Source organism: Microtus oregoni, unplaced genomic scaffold (assembly GCF_018167655.1).
Source record: "Microtus oregoni isolate MIOR12 unplaced genomic scaffold, Mior012 000011F_ref0000422, whole genome shotgun sequence".
NCBI lineage: Eukaryota > Metazoa > Chordata > Mammalia > Rodentia > Cricetidae > Microtus > Microtus oregoni.
The window spans coordinates 50,877,624-50,891,220 of NW_024543070.1; positions in this window are offsets into that span (position 1 = coordinate 50,877,624).

Sequence of the window (13,597 nt, forward strand, 5' to 3'; positions counted from 1 at the left end):
GGGCCACCGGCGCCGTCCCGCCCCGCCCCGCCCCGCCCTCTGTTTACTTGGCTCAGTCAATAGGCGAGCGGACGGTCCCCGCGCCAGACTGCTATTGGTCAGTCTCTTCGTCCTGCCCCGCCCACGGAGCCGGGAACTCGCTCCGCGCGGGGAGGGGGCGGGCCCCGTTGCGTTGCTTCTTCCTGGTTGGACTGCGGGCGGGACTCAGCCCCTAGGTTCGAATTTCTAGGCCTTCGTAGGATGCTGAGCTGCCAATTAGGGCCGAGCCTCCGCCGGGGAGTCGGGGGTGGGCTCTGGGGGGCCACGCCCAGGAGACAAAGCGTATGTTTGGATTAAGGAAGAGTCAACCATGCAGCAGTGCAATCTGATTGGGTCATCGGATGGGGGCGTTGACCGAGTGCCTTTGGCTCGCCGATGGGATTTCTAGGGTTTTGTTGCGATCACGCTGTGTAGCCTGCCGGCCAGCGGGTAACTGAGTTAGCCTGTGCGTCCTGTCGTCGTCTCTTGGGTCAGCTGCTGCTGAAAGGAGCACGTCCCGCAGCGAGCAGACGACGGAAAGAGGCTACTGCCTCCCCACCGGCGCCCGCCTCCAGCCCAGCCGCCCCCGCCCCGCAGCCGGATGTTGTGATTTCTCTCCTCCCACCCTCACGGCCGCCTTCGGCTTCTACTGCCTTATAAGGCAGCGCTACAATCCCAAATCGTTGAGCTTTCGTTCACACCCATTATACAGGTGGGGAGCTGAGCCGCTGGACGTTAAGTGGCTGACTGCACGCCGAGACTGCAGGAAAACAAGTCCCAATTTTTTGCAGCTCGTCAACGCAGTTTAGTTCAATATCTCACTTCCTCCTCCCTATCCCTTTTCGCACAGCAGGAAACAGAGGCTTGCCCAGACTCGGGGATTAAGGATCAACCGGATTCAACTAAGTGTCTTTGATCCATATTCATCCTTTCCTGCAAAAATACAGCTACTGTGCCAGGCTCCCAGCCAGGTGCCGGATATAGTGGTGACAGAAAAAAAAAATTAAACTCTCAGTGCTTACGTGCTAGGCGGGAAGAAAGGTGGTAATAACCCTGTAAGTGAGCACAATAATGGGTGGTTTTAGAATGACGCGTGCTGCTAAAACAAAAGATCTAGGGATATAGCTTTGTGGTAGAGCGCGCTTAGGATGCCCAAGCCCAAGTTCATTAAAGAGTCCAGAATGGATCTCAAGATGTGACATTTGAGAAGATCCAGCCGAGGCTTTGCACATAAAGTAAGTTTAGCCAGGGGAAAAAAATGTGGGCGGCTTCAGAGTTCAGTGGTCTGAGGTGAGACAAGAAGCAAGGGTGTCAGCTAGGTCGTGGAAGGTATTGTGGCTTACAAAGAGGGGTTTGTTCAATGATATATGAAGTCCACAGGCAGGTTACTTGTACTTACAAACGATAGCTCTGACTAGTGACTATTAGGCACCAAAGACTGTTGTGTCCAGATGAGATCCGAGGGCTGGGGGAGAATGGGCTCATTTGAAGTTTTGGTGGCATGGAGGATGCAAAGAACCATCTGGCCAAAGAAGACTATGCATTCTCAAGGATCTGTAAAGGTGACTGCTGAAATGACTTAGCTGGTAAAGGCACCTTTGGCCAAGCCTGACTAAATATGAAGACCTGATTTTGATCCGGGGTTCACATGGTGGAAGAGGACAATCAGCTCTGCTTGTGTTCTACCTACACACAGTCAATTAAGTAGTTAATATAAGTAAAGAAATACATTTAAACCAGTGCAGCATGAAGAAGGATTTGTAGAGGAGGGAAGGGTGGCTGATTTATGTAGCACCCAAGGGCAGAGCATCTGTGCAGTTTATGGGTGGGGATTGGGGAGATCGAGAGGTGCATAAAATGAGGTTAGCATCTTGGATGAAGCCTGGATCAAAGAGGTCCTCAGACTTCATTTTGAGGGTGCTGGGGAGTCATGGAGCCAGATTTTTAAGTAGAAGAGTATCTTTGCTTTGCTAAGGGGCTCCAGGTTGCTCTGTAGAGATGTGTTATGAAAGGCAGGCACTCTGGTTTGGTTCCCTCTGGGAGGAGTCCTAGGAGATACAGAGGCAAGCCCTGAAACAGACTAGAGAAAGGAAAACGTTTTACCCTCTTGAGGCCCTGGTAGCATGACATGTTTCCAAGCAGATCTTTGAAGCCAAGGAAGGAACCAACGCAAGACAGCTGGAGGTCAACTTGCAATTCATTGTGGGAGCAAAGCAGGGGTGGAGGGTCAGGAGAGAGGACAGAGGTGTTAAGCCCCCTCTTCCTGGCATGGGAAATTCAACAAAAGCTGTCCAGTCTCTTCCAGGTCTTCTTAAATTACCCAGAGTCTGGTTTAACTGTTTGCAACCTAGTATTTGGCTAAGACAGGGAGTAGATCTTTTGGGATAAACCTTCAGCAGAATGGTGGTACCCTGGGGTCGCAGCAGCCAGGTCATGTGAACAAGTAACTTGAGAGCATCATTGAGCTGGAATTAACAGGAGATGAAGAGAAGATACCAGTCACAACTCCCAGGTTTTAGAGATGGTTGGTTGGTTTGTTTATTATGTGCATGGGTGTTTTGCCATGGGTGTCAGGTTCCCTGGAACTGGAGTTACAGACAGTGATAAGCTGCCATATGGGTGCTGGGAATTGAGCCCAGGTACTTCTCGAAGAGCAGTCAATGCTCTTAACTGCTGAGCCATCTCTCTAGCCCCTAGAGATGTTTTTAAACAAGGGAAATTTGCCACCACCCTTATGTGTTGAGTGACTTTTCCTGGGAAGACATAAACAGACATCTATTCATCTGAGATCGGTCACTAACAGCAGACCATAAACATGGTCCTACCCAGTTCTAGCCTCATGAGCCAATGGCTAATTACATCACAGGTGACTCAAAGGCAGATGAATCACCTAGAAGCCCATCAGCATGAGTGGGGACTTGGGAAAACTGCATACCTGGAGCTCCCTGCCCAGTGTGAAGGTCGCTCCACTGAAGTTCCTTCTCCTGGAGTTGTTTTCTGCTTACATTACCCTGGGAATCCTGAAACTGTCTAAGCTTCCTAAGAAGAGGTCTCATTAGCTTGTGTTAAGTTGGATGAAATAATCACACGACAATGCGAGAGGCACATTTCCTGGAATCTGACTACAGAAATCATTGCACTCAGGCCAAAGAATAAACATTCAGGGTTATTGATTGTACCATTATCCAAAAAGCTGCACTAATTGAGTAAGTAAAAGTTGGTCGTTTCTTGTAATGTATTGTATAGCTTCTCCCTCTGTCCTCCCTCCCTTCTTTCCTTTCTATCTGTTTCCAACAAGCTCTTGCTATTTGTCACCCAGGCTGGTCTTGAACTCTGACAGCAAGCAATCTTGCTTTAGTCTCCCTAGTAAGGACTGTAAGTATATGCCATGGCACCAAACAGGTTGCTTATTTTTATTTATTTTTTATTTTATTGGTTTTTCAAGGCAGGGTTTTTCTGTGTAGTGCTGGCTGTCCTGGAACTCACTCTGTAGTAGTCCAGGCTGGCCTCGACCTCAGAGATCCACCTGCCTCTGCCTCCCAAGTGCTGGGATTAAAAGTGTGTGCTACCACCACCAAGCTAGGTTCCTTCTTTTTAAAACTACCAACTGTGTTAGATGTGTGGCCCACACCTTTAATCCCAGCACTTGGGAGGCCAAGGCAGGCAGATCTCTGTAAATTCAGGTCCAGCCTTGGTGCAAAAAGTGACATTCAGGCCATCCAGAGTGATGTAGAGAGACCTTGTCTCAAAAAACCAAAACAAACAAAAAAACAAATAACCTGTCCTTGTCATTCTCTTGTTCAGAACCTTCTGTGAGCTATGGTGGACAACCTCTAAGGTGTCCCTGGCCCCAACCATCTTTGCCTTCTGGCATCCTTACCCTGATATCCCCACCCCTGAATGTGGCCTGAGTTCAAATGAAAACAACACAGCAAACATGACATGTCATTGCAAGATCGAAGTCACCGAATGATGAGGCTTTCAGTTTCATTTCCGGTGCCCAAAATACTCAATGAAATAAAATGCAATAAATAAAAGAAACTCTAAATTCCTGCAGATGGCCTACAAATGTGTTATTTGATCTGGGCGCTGTTTTTCCCTCCACTGTCTGCAGTCCTTGATTGGTGCACACAAGTAGCTACACCATACACACTTGCTGTGGGATGATCCTTCTGTACACTATGAAAATGTGTTGCTCTCCGTTAATAAATAAAGCTGCTTGGGTCTATGGCAAGACAGGATAGAGCCAGGCAGGAAATCCAAGCAGAGATACAGGAGAAGAGGGGCAGAGTCTGAGACACACCAGTCAGCTGCTGAGGAAGCAGGGCATGTAAAAAATGACGTAACGCTCTCCCGGTGGTGGCGCACACCTTTAATCCGAGCACTTGGGAGGCAGAGGCAGGCGGATCTCTGTGAGTTTGAAGTCAGCCTGGTCTACAAGAGGTAGTTCCAGGCCAGCTTGGACTGTTAAACAGAGAAACTGTGTCTTGAAAACAACAACAACAACAACAAAAAATGAGGTAGCAAGCCATGAACTATGTGGCAAAGCATAGATAAAAAAAATATGGGTAATTTAAATGTAAGAACTAACTAATAATAAACGGAACAATTGGCCAAGCATTTATAAGTAATATTAAGCTTCTGGGCAGTTATTCCGGAACTGGTGGGTGGGAGAGAAATTTCTGATTATACACATTCCTCCCTGCAACCCTGGAACGCACATCTCAGTACGGTAGCCACCAGCCACATGTGGCTGTCAACATTAAAATAAAAACCAGAATCCAGTTCCTCAGTCCCCCAAAGCCATATTTTGTGTACTAGTAGTTGGTACAGTTTCCATCAGGTTGGGCTGTTTGGAGGAAGGATAGCTTCTGTGGCTTCTGCCTTGGCAAAGGCTTCACTGTGGCAAGCAGTGTGACTGGGGAATAGTGGTGCGAGCTACACGATGTGGAGGATGGTAGGGTGGATGCCTTCTGATTCCTCAACTGCCTTTGAACAGGTATATCTGTAACCTCTTGAAACCTATGCCCAAGTCCCTACTGAAGAGGAATGTTAGTAGGTATGGCACAGGGCTATAATCCTACTTGGAAGTCTGGGGCAGGAGGGCTTAAAGTTCAAAGCCAACCTAAGTTATACAGACAGACCCTCTCTTGAAGAAAAAGAATATTTTTTAAAAGAACAGGCTCGCCGAGCGGTGGTGGCGCACGCCTTTAATCCCAGCACTCGGGAGGCAGAGGCAGGCGGATCTCTGTGAGTTCGAGGCCAGCCTGGTCTACAAGAGCTAGTTCCAGGACAGGAACCAAAAAGCTACGGAGAAACCCTGTCTCGAAAAATCAAAAAAAAAAAAAAAAAAAGAAGAAGAAAAAAAAAAGAACAGGCTCTCTGTGTGTTTGTGAGTATGGTATCAAACATCCCGAATAAAATGTGTTTCTCCATTCTGTGAGCCGCAGCCCAGCTTTGCCAAGACAGAAGCCAAGACACAGAGAGGGTGTGCCCTGGTCTGTCTGCTCTGTCTACAGCAGGCACTGGAAGGGAACCAAATGCTCAGAGGGACAGAGGACAGGTGTGTGGCAATTGCTGGGAGAGTGTGGCCATGTGGTAAAACTTTTCTGTTAGCTCCTCCAGTGGGTTAAACAGTGACAGGCTCTGCCTCCCGTGTGTTCCCACCTCAGCATCTCAGTGAATATGCCCATTATTGGCAGTATCCACCCTTTTCTAAGGAGCCCTGAAGATCAAGGTTCAGAGAAGCTGACCCTTGACCCAGCAGCATGGGCAGGCATTGGCCTCAACAGGATCTAAGGCCACCTCCCTGACTCCTGTGGTTTTCACCCTGCTCCCAGGTCAGTGTTTTATCTTCTTGCTACTTATTTACACAGTGGATCATAAAGAGGTTGTTTTGTTTTGATTTCAGAAACTTCCTTGCTTCATAACTCTTGCATCAATTAAGACTTTTGGTTTTAAATAAAATTGACATAGTCAAAAAGGCATCTACTGCCACGTTGTTGTAGTGTGTAACAAGAAGCCACAAGAGTCTGTTAAGGGTTCTTAAGAATTTATTTAGTTATAAAATAGGGGTAAAAGGCTGGGCGGTGGTGGTGTATGCCTTTAATCCCGGCACTCAGCAGCAGAGGTAGGTGGTTCTCTGTGAGTTCGAGGCCAGCTTGGTGTACAGAGAGATTTCCAGAGTTCCAGGACAGGCTCCAAAGCTAATCAGAAAAACCCTGTCTCAAAAAAAAAAAATAGGAGTAAACAGAGTAAACACTCACTAATACCGAATGGTTTGGATGCCGCCACTCAGCCAGCGTGTGGTCGCTCTGTCCAGGGGTTAAGAGCAAGTTGTCTGCTCCTCACCGACCACCCAAGAGATTGCGGGAGCAGGAGAGGGCAAGGCCATCTCCCTAAGATTATAAACTGTCATCCCACAGATAAGACCACTCTCTAGGATTCATAATCCTCAAAAGTCATTGACTAAAGAGATTGAAATCCCACAAGAGCTGTTAATCCCAGCACTTGGCAGGCAGAGGAAGGAGGATCTCTATGAGTTCAAGAGCAGCTTGGTCAATTAAGCAAATTCCAAGACAGCCAGGGCTACACAGAGGAAACCCTATCTCAAAAAAATAAAAACAAAACAAAGGCATCTACCTTTCAAAGCACCTATAAGAAACAGATAGTGGTTCTGAACTCAGGTGTCTCGGAAGCCTTGGTTTTAAATGCTATCACTCAAAAATCTCTATCCCGCTGGGCGTTGGTGGCGCATGCCTTTAATCCCAGCACTCGGGAGGCAGAGGCAGGCGGATCTCTGTGAGTTCAAGACCAGCCTGGTCTACAAGAGCTAGTTCCAAGACAGGCTCCAAAACCACAGAGAAACCCTGTCTCAAAAAACCAAAAAAAAAAAAAAAAAAAAAAAAATCTCTTTCCCACATATGACTCCAGTTCTAGGGGTTTTGTTTGGTTTTGGTTTGGCAGTTCTGAGGAAAAGCCCAGGGCCTCAAACATTTTAGATAAGTGCTCTGCCCCTGATCTATACCCCAACCTTCTCCTCTGCTTGTTGTGGAATATTACTTTAACTGTGTAAAGATGTGTTACATTTGTTTATTCTGCCGAATATTACTTTAACTGTGTAAAGATGTGTTACATTGTTTATTCTGCATTTGTCTAATGAGGCAAAGGTGTTGCTTTACCTGCCTAAGGTATCTGATTGGGCTAATAAAAAGCTAAATGGCCAATAGCTAGGCAGTAAAGGGAGAGGCGGGGCTGGTTGGCAGAGAGAATAAGTAGGAGGAGGAATCTAGGCTAATGAAAGAGGAGGGGGGGATGAGTGAGACCAGGGAGCCAGCCAGTCAGGAAGCCTCCAGCCAACTAGGCACAGAGTCGGATGTACAGAATGAAAGAAAAGTAAGAAGCCCTGAGGCAAAATGTAGATGACATAGATGACGAGAAACAGGTTTAATTAAGTTATAAGAACCTGCAAGAAACAAGTCTAAGCTAAGGCAGACTGTCCGTAACTCATAGTAAGTCACCATGTCATGGTTTGGAAGCTGGTTGGCGGCCCAGAAGAAAGACTGCTATATCTGCGCTTAATCTGTTGTGCTTATTCTCAAGCATGTTCTCTGTCTGAGATGTTAAAAAGGATGTCAGCATCTCCGAGTTAACAAACATATGTACAAACCTCGGTAGACAGACAAATGTACACCCCTCCACAGACAGACAGACAGACAGACAGCTCTCTAGCTTGACAGGCTCCAGCACCTGAACCACCTTTCATTTCCAGAAGTCAAAGAAAGAGCTGTGGAAATGAAGATGGGGAAGTCTGAAAGTTCAGCCGTGGGCTGGAGAGCCAGCTCAGTTGGTCAAGGGCCTATTGCTCAGGCGTGAGGACCTGTGTTCAGATCTCCAACATTCATTCAAAAAGCCAGGGGTGGCAGCACCCATCTGTAACCCAGGACTGAAGAGGCAGAGAGAGCAGGGTCTCTGGAGCTCACTGGCAAGCCTCCATGAGCTCCAGGTTCACTGAGAGACCATGTCTGAAAAAGAACGACAGAAGGCCTGGAGAGAAATTTTCTCAGTTAAAAACACTTGCTGTTCCTGCTGAGTTCAGTTCTTAGCACCCATGGCAGGCAGCTCACAGCCAACTGTGACTCTAACTACAAAGGGCCTGATGTCCTCTTCCGGCCTCTGCAGATGCCCTCACACAGGCACATAAGCATACACAGACATTAAAAAACAAGGCGGCAGCCAGGCAGTGGTAGTGCATGCCTTTAATCCCAGCACTAGGAAGGCAGACGCAAGCGAATCTCTGAGTTCGAGGCCAGCATAGTCTACAAAGTGAGTTCCAGGACAGCCAAGGACACAGAGAAACCCTGTATCAAACAAACAAACAAACAAAAAAGCTAAGGTAGGAAGCTGGGCAGTGGTGGCACACACCTTTAATCAAGGCATTCAGAAAACAGAGGCAGGAGGATCTCTGTGAGTTTGAGGCTGGCCAGCCTGGTTTATATAATGAGTTTCAGAATAGCCCAGGCTATGTAGAGCTACCCTGTCTCAAACAAACAAAACCAAGCAATAACAACAAAAATAAACAACAAGAAAGAAAGAAAATAATTGAGGAAGATATTTGATATCTCTCGGTGGTGGCACATGCCTTTAATCCCAGCACTCGGAGGCAGGAGGATCTCTGTGAGTCAGAGGCCAGAGGCCAGCCTGGTCTACAGAGCTAGTTCCAGGACAGCTAGGGCTGTTACTCAGAGAAATCTTATCTCAAATAACCAAAAAAAAAAAAAAAATAAAAAATAAAAAAAATACAATAAAAAAATGTGACATCAACTTCTGGCCTCCACGGACCCAGGAACATGCACATCACACACACACACACACACACACACACACACACAGCCTGGGGTGGGGTATAGACATGCACTGTATAACTGTTTTAGTTGACAATGAAAATGAGCTTCGTGTACAGTGCAGTTGGGAACCTCTTTAGATTCTGTGAGCAAGTGGCTATCTTAGCTTGCAAAAGGACAGTCTGCAGCATTCCCATAAATACTGTCACCCAACAATGCATTTCTCTGGGGATGTGTCCCTGTCATGTGACACATGACTACGGTCAGACGGTGGAATAAACAGACCTGGGTGCTGCTGGTCAGGCCTGCCACAAACAGGAGAGAGAGAGAGAGAGAGAGAGAGAGAGAGAGAGAGAGAGAGATCGATCCATTCTGCAAACAAAACCCTCTGTAAACAAAAAGGAATCCACTAGAAAGCTCTCGGGGCTCACAGAGTCAACTGGAAGGAATACGTTTGGAAATGGGAGTTGCTAAGGGCCCTGGGAGGACTGGGAAGCAGGAAGCACAGGGCTATTTGGGAGCCGTTGGTGGCCTGCGTTTGTCGCGTCATACCCAGGCCGTCATACCCAGGCCGCTCCACCCGTCTGCAGTGGCTACTGTTCGTCACAGCTCTCCAATCTAGCTCCAAGATAACTGCTCTAACCCAGCTGTGGGAATTCCCCTTAGTCTTGATAGAGATGGTTTCAGGGTGCTATGTGACCCAGGAATGCTAATGACTCATGAAGAGAGCCTGCTTGCAGTGCAGTTCTTCCTCCCTCCCCCACTCTCCTCCCTTCCTTTCTTTTTCCTGTATGTGTGTGTGTGTGTGTGTGTGTGTGCACGCATGTGTGTGCACTCGCTATGGTGGAGGTCAGGGAACAGCTTGCGAGAGCCAGTTCTCTTCTTCCACCATGTGGGATCTGGAGACCAAACTTGGGACGTTAGGGTTGGTGGCAAGCACCCTTCCTACTGAGCTGTCTTGGGAGCCCTGCTTCAGCTTTCTGGAGAGGATCTTGATCCTCTTGCCTCTGCCTCCCGTGTGCTCCCCCATATCCAGCTTCTGCTTAGCCCTTTGGTGGAGCCGCCCTCATTTCTCAGAAGCAACTAGAAGGGACAGCACTTCTTCACCTGAGCAGCCCTGAGCTTAGATGTGATTCTCAGAACTGTGGGAGCTGTCATGTGACCATGAAGGAAGTCAGCCTGAAGATTTTCATACTGAGGGCCAGAGAAACCAGATAAGAATCAACTCATAACGGATCAAAGCCTGTAACAGAAGACCTACAACTTTGATATTGTTAAAGGAGAATATAGGTTAGACTCATACGGGCATAGGCAAGGACTTCCTGAAAAGGACGCCAAATAACACAGGAAATATACCAAAAGCTGATAACGAGATTAAGTGAAATTAAAAGGTTTCTGAAAGTGGGGTGGTGGTGTCACATGCCTTTAATCTCAGCACTCGGGAGGCATAAGCAGGCAGATCTTTGAGTTCAAGACCAGCCTGGTCTACAGAGTGAGTTTCAGGATAGCCAGGGCCACACACAGAGAAACACTACCTCGAAAAGCAAAACAAAAGAAAAAAAGAAAGCAAAGAAAGTTTCTGCATACCAAAGGAAACAATCCCCAGAGTGAAGAGACAGTCACCAAATGTTGCCAACTGCATATCAGAGAGGGAATTACTATCCAAGATACATAAAGAGCTGCAGAGACCCTCCACCAGTGAACAAGCCGTCTAGTCTGCGAATAAATGAACAATTGTCAAAAGAAACATGGAAATGGTCAAAAGTATATGGGAAAATACATGCTACTACAGAATATAACAGTTTCTTTTCTTTTCTTTTTTTGGTTTTTTGAGACAGTCTTTCTCTGTAGCTTTGGATCCTGTCCTGGAACTAGCTCTTGTAGACCAGACTGGCCTCAAACTCACAGAGATCCACCTGCCTCTGCCTCCCGAGTGCTGGGATTAAAGGTGTGCACCACCACTTCCCAGATATAACAGTTTCTTTTATGACTCAGTTTATTAAAATAGCTTAAGCTTAACAAAGTTAGCAAAGACAAAGAGGCCAGACATAAATTCTTTTTTTTTTTTTTTTTTTGGTTTTTCAAGGCAGGGTTTCTCTGTAGCTTTAGAGGTTGTCCTGGAACTAGCTCTTGTAGCTGGCCTCGAACTCACAGAGATTCACCTACCTCTGCCACCCGAGTGCTGGGATTAAAGGCGTGCGCCACCACCGCCCGGCTCAGACATAAATTCTTAACATAAACAGACCTTAGGTAAGGAGAGACATTCTCTAAGCCAGTGGTTATCAGCTTTCCAGGTGCTTCAGCCCTTCAGTATGGTCCCCATGTTGTGGTGGCCCCCATGTTGTGGTGACCCCCCCAATAACAAAATCATTCCCGTTGCTTTTTCACAACTGCAATTTTGCCATTGTTATGGATCTCAAAGCAAACATTCAACATGCAAGTGGTCCTGGGCTACCCCTGTAAAAATGTCCTTCAACTGCAAAGGGTTGAGGCTCAGGTTGAGAAGCTGCTCCAAGCTCTTTGCCAGACTGTGTAGGTTGGTATCTTGCTGCATCGTAAGACAGAAACGTCCCCATTTTGGGTGTTTAGTATTTGGTGCTCATAGATATGACCTTAATTTCTAGCCTTTTATTTATTTTAAAGTTCAAATATCAATAATGTAAAACATTTTATAAATTTAAAATGTCCAATGGCCTTAAAATTTAACTATTCCTTAAAAATTTTGTAGTTTTCCCAATTTTCTGTAAAACTCTAAAAATTTCCTCTTAAAGTTTAAAATCTCTCAACTATGTGTTCCTGCAATATCAAAAATAATGGACTTGTTTTTTGTTTTTTTTTAACTTCACGAGGGAGAAAACAGGGCAAGCTCTGCATAAGGCAAAATCAAGCTCCAACACTGCAAACCATCCAAAGCCCAATTTCTGGGAACTCATTCACAATCCTTTTGGTGTTCTCAGGCGGCTTGGATCACCTCTTTAGCCCCACCCTTGGCAGTATATACATAACCTGCCTTTTAGATCTCAGCCTGCTCCATTTCATCATGGCAGGTGCTTCTGTGACTATTACAGGGCACTAGTGTTTCCAAAACCACAAAGGTCTACCCACCACTGCAACTGGGCTCTCTTTAGGACCTCTGGTCCTGCTACGTGTTTGCAAGCCTCAGCTGTTCCCCAGGACCCCTTCATGTCTTAAAAACCATTATCACCTGGGTGATTCTTACATTACAAAGTTGGGCTGCTAGTAGAAGATACATTCTTGCATATGAGAGCAAGGAGGTGCAGCTCTGATACCTTATTAAATAACAGTGCTTTTTAAGCCTATCTTTTATAAACCTTATTTTCGGGACAGAACAGGAATTATCATACAAAAATTCACCCTAGGGGCTGGAGAGATGGCTTAATAGTTTAGGGCACTCAGTGCTTTTCCAGAGGTCCTGAGTTTTCAATTCCCAGCAACCATATGGTGGCCCACAACCATCCATAATGAGACCTGGTGCCCTCTTCTGGCCTGCAGACAGACATACAGAAAGAACACTTTAAATCAATAAATTAATAAATCTTTTTTTTTCTTGGATTTTTTTGAGACAGGGTTTCTCCATAGCTTTTTTGGTTCCTGTCCTGGAACTAGCTCTTGTAGACCAGGCTGGCCTCGAACTCACAGAGATCCGCCTACCTCTGCCTCCCAAGTGTTGGGATTAAAGGCGTGCGCCACCACTGCCCGGCTTTAATAAATCTTTTTTAAAAAGTGTTTAAAAAATTTGCCCTGGGGGGCTGGAGAGATGGCTCAGTGGTTAAGAGCATTGCCTGCTCTTCCAAAGGTCATGAGTTCAATTCCCGGCAACCACATGGTGGCTCATAACCATTTGTAATGAGGTCTGCTGCCCTCTTCTGGTCTGCAGACATACACACAGACAGAATATTGTATACTGTATACATAATAAATAAATAAATATTTAAAAAAAAAATCTGCCCTGCCGGGCGGTGGTAACACACACCTTTAATCCCAGCACTTGGGAGGCAGAGGCAGGTGGATCTCTGTGAGTTCGAGGCCAGCCTGGTCTACAAGAGCTAGTTCCGGGATGGGCACCAAAGCTACAGAGAAACCCTGTCTCGAAAAAACCAAAAAATAATCTGCCCTAATCCAAAATAACGTGGAGACCATAAGAGGATTTTGCCAATGTCGTCGGACATTGTGGCACATATTGGGGAGACTGTAGCAGGAGGATCACAGATGGAAGACCAACCTGAGAAACATAGCGTCTTAGAAGGAAAGAATTTGCAAATGTAATTAAGAGTCCTATTGGTTGACATCATGATAGCATGTGTGCGTGCGTGTGTGCATGCGTGTGTGCATGTATGTGTGCGTGTGTGTGCATGTGTGTGCATGTGTGTGTGCATGTGTGTGTATGTGTGTGTGCATGCGTGTGTGCATGTATGTGTGTATTTCTTTTGAGACAGCGTCTGTCTACATAGCCCTACTATCTTGGAACTCACTATACACACCAGGCTGGCCTCAAACTTACCAAGACCCACCTGGCTCTGCTTCCTGGGACTAAAAGCATGTACCGCCATGCCTGGCTCTGTAAGAGTATCCTTGATGGCCTGGCCTAATCAGATAAGCCGTGAAAAAGGACCAGAATCTTCCTGGCAAAGCAGGCACAAAGTGTGAAGCAATTCAACACAGGGGCATTCTCTGATACTGATTCTTTTTTTTTTTCTGTTTATTTATTTATTTTA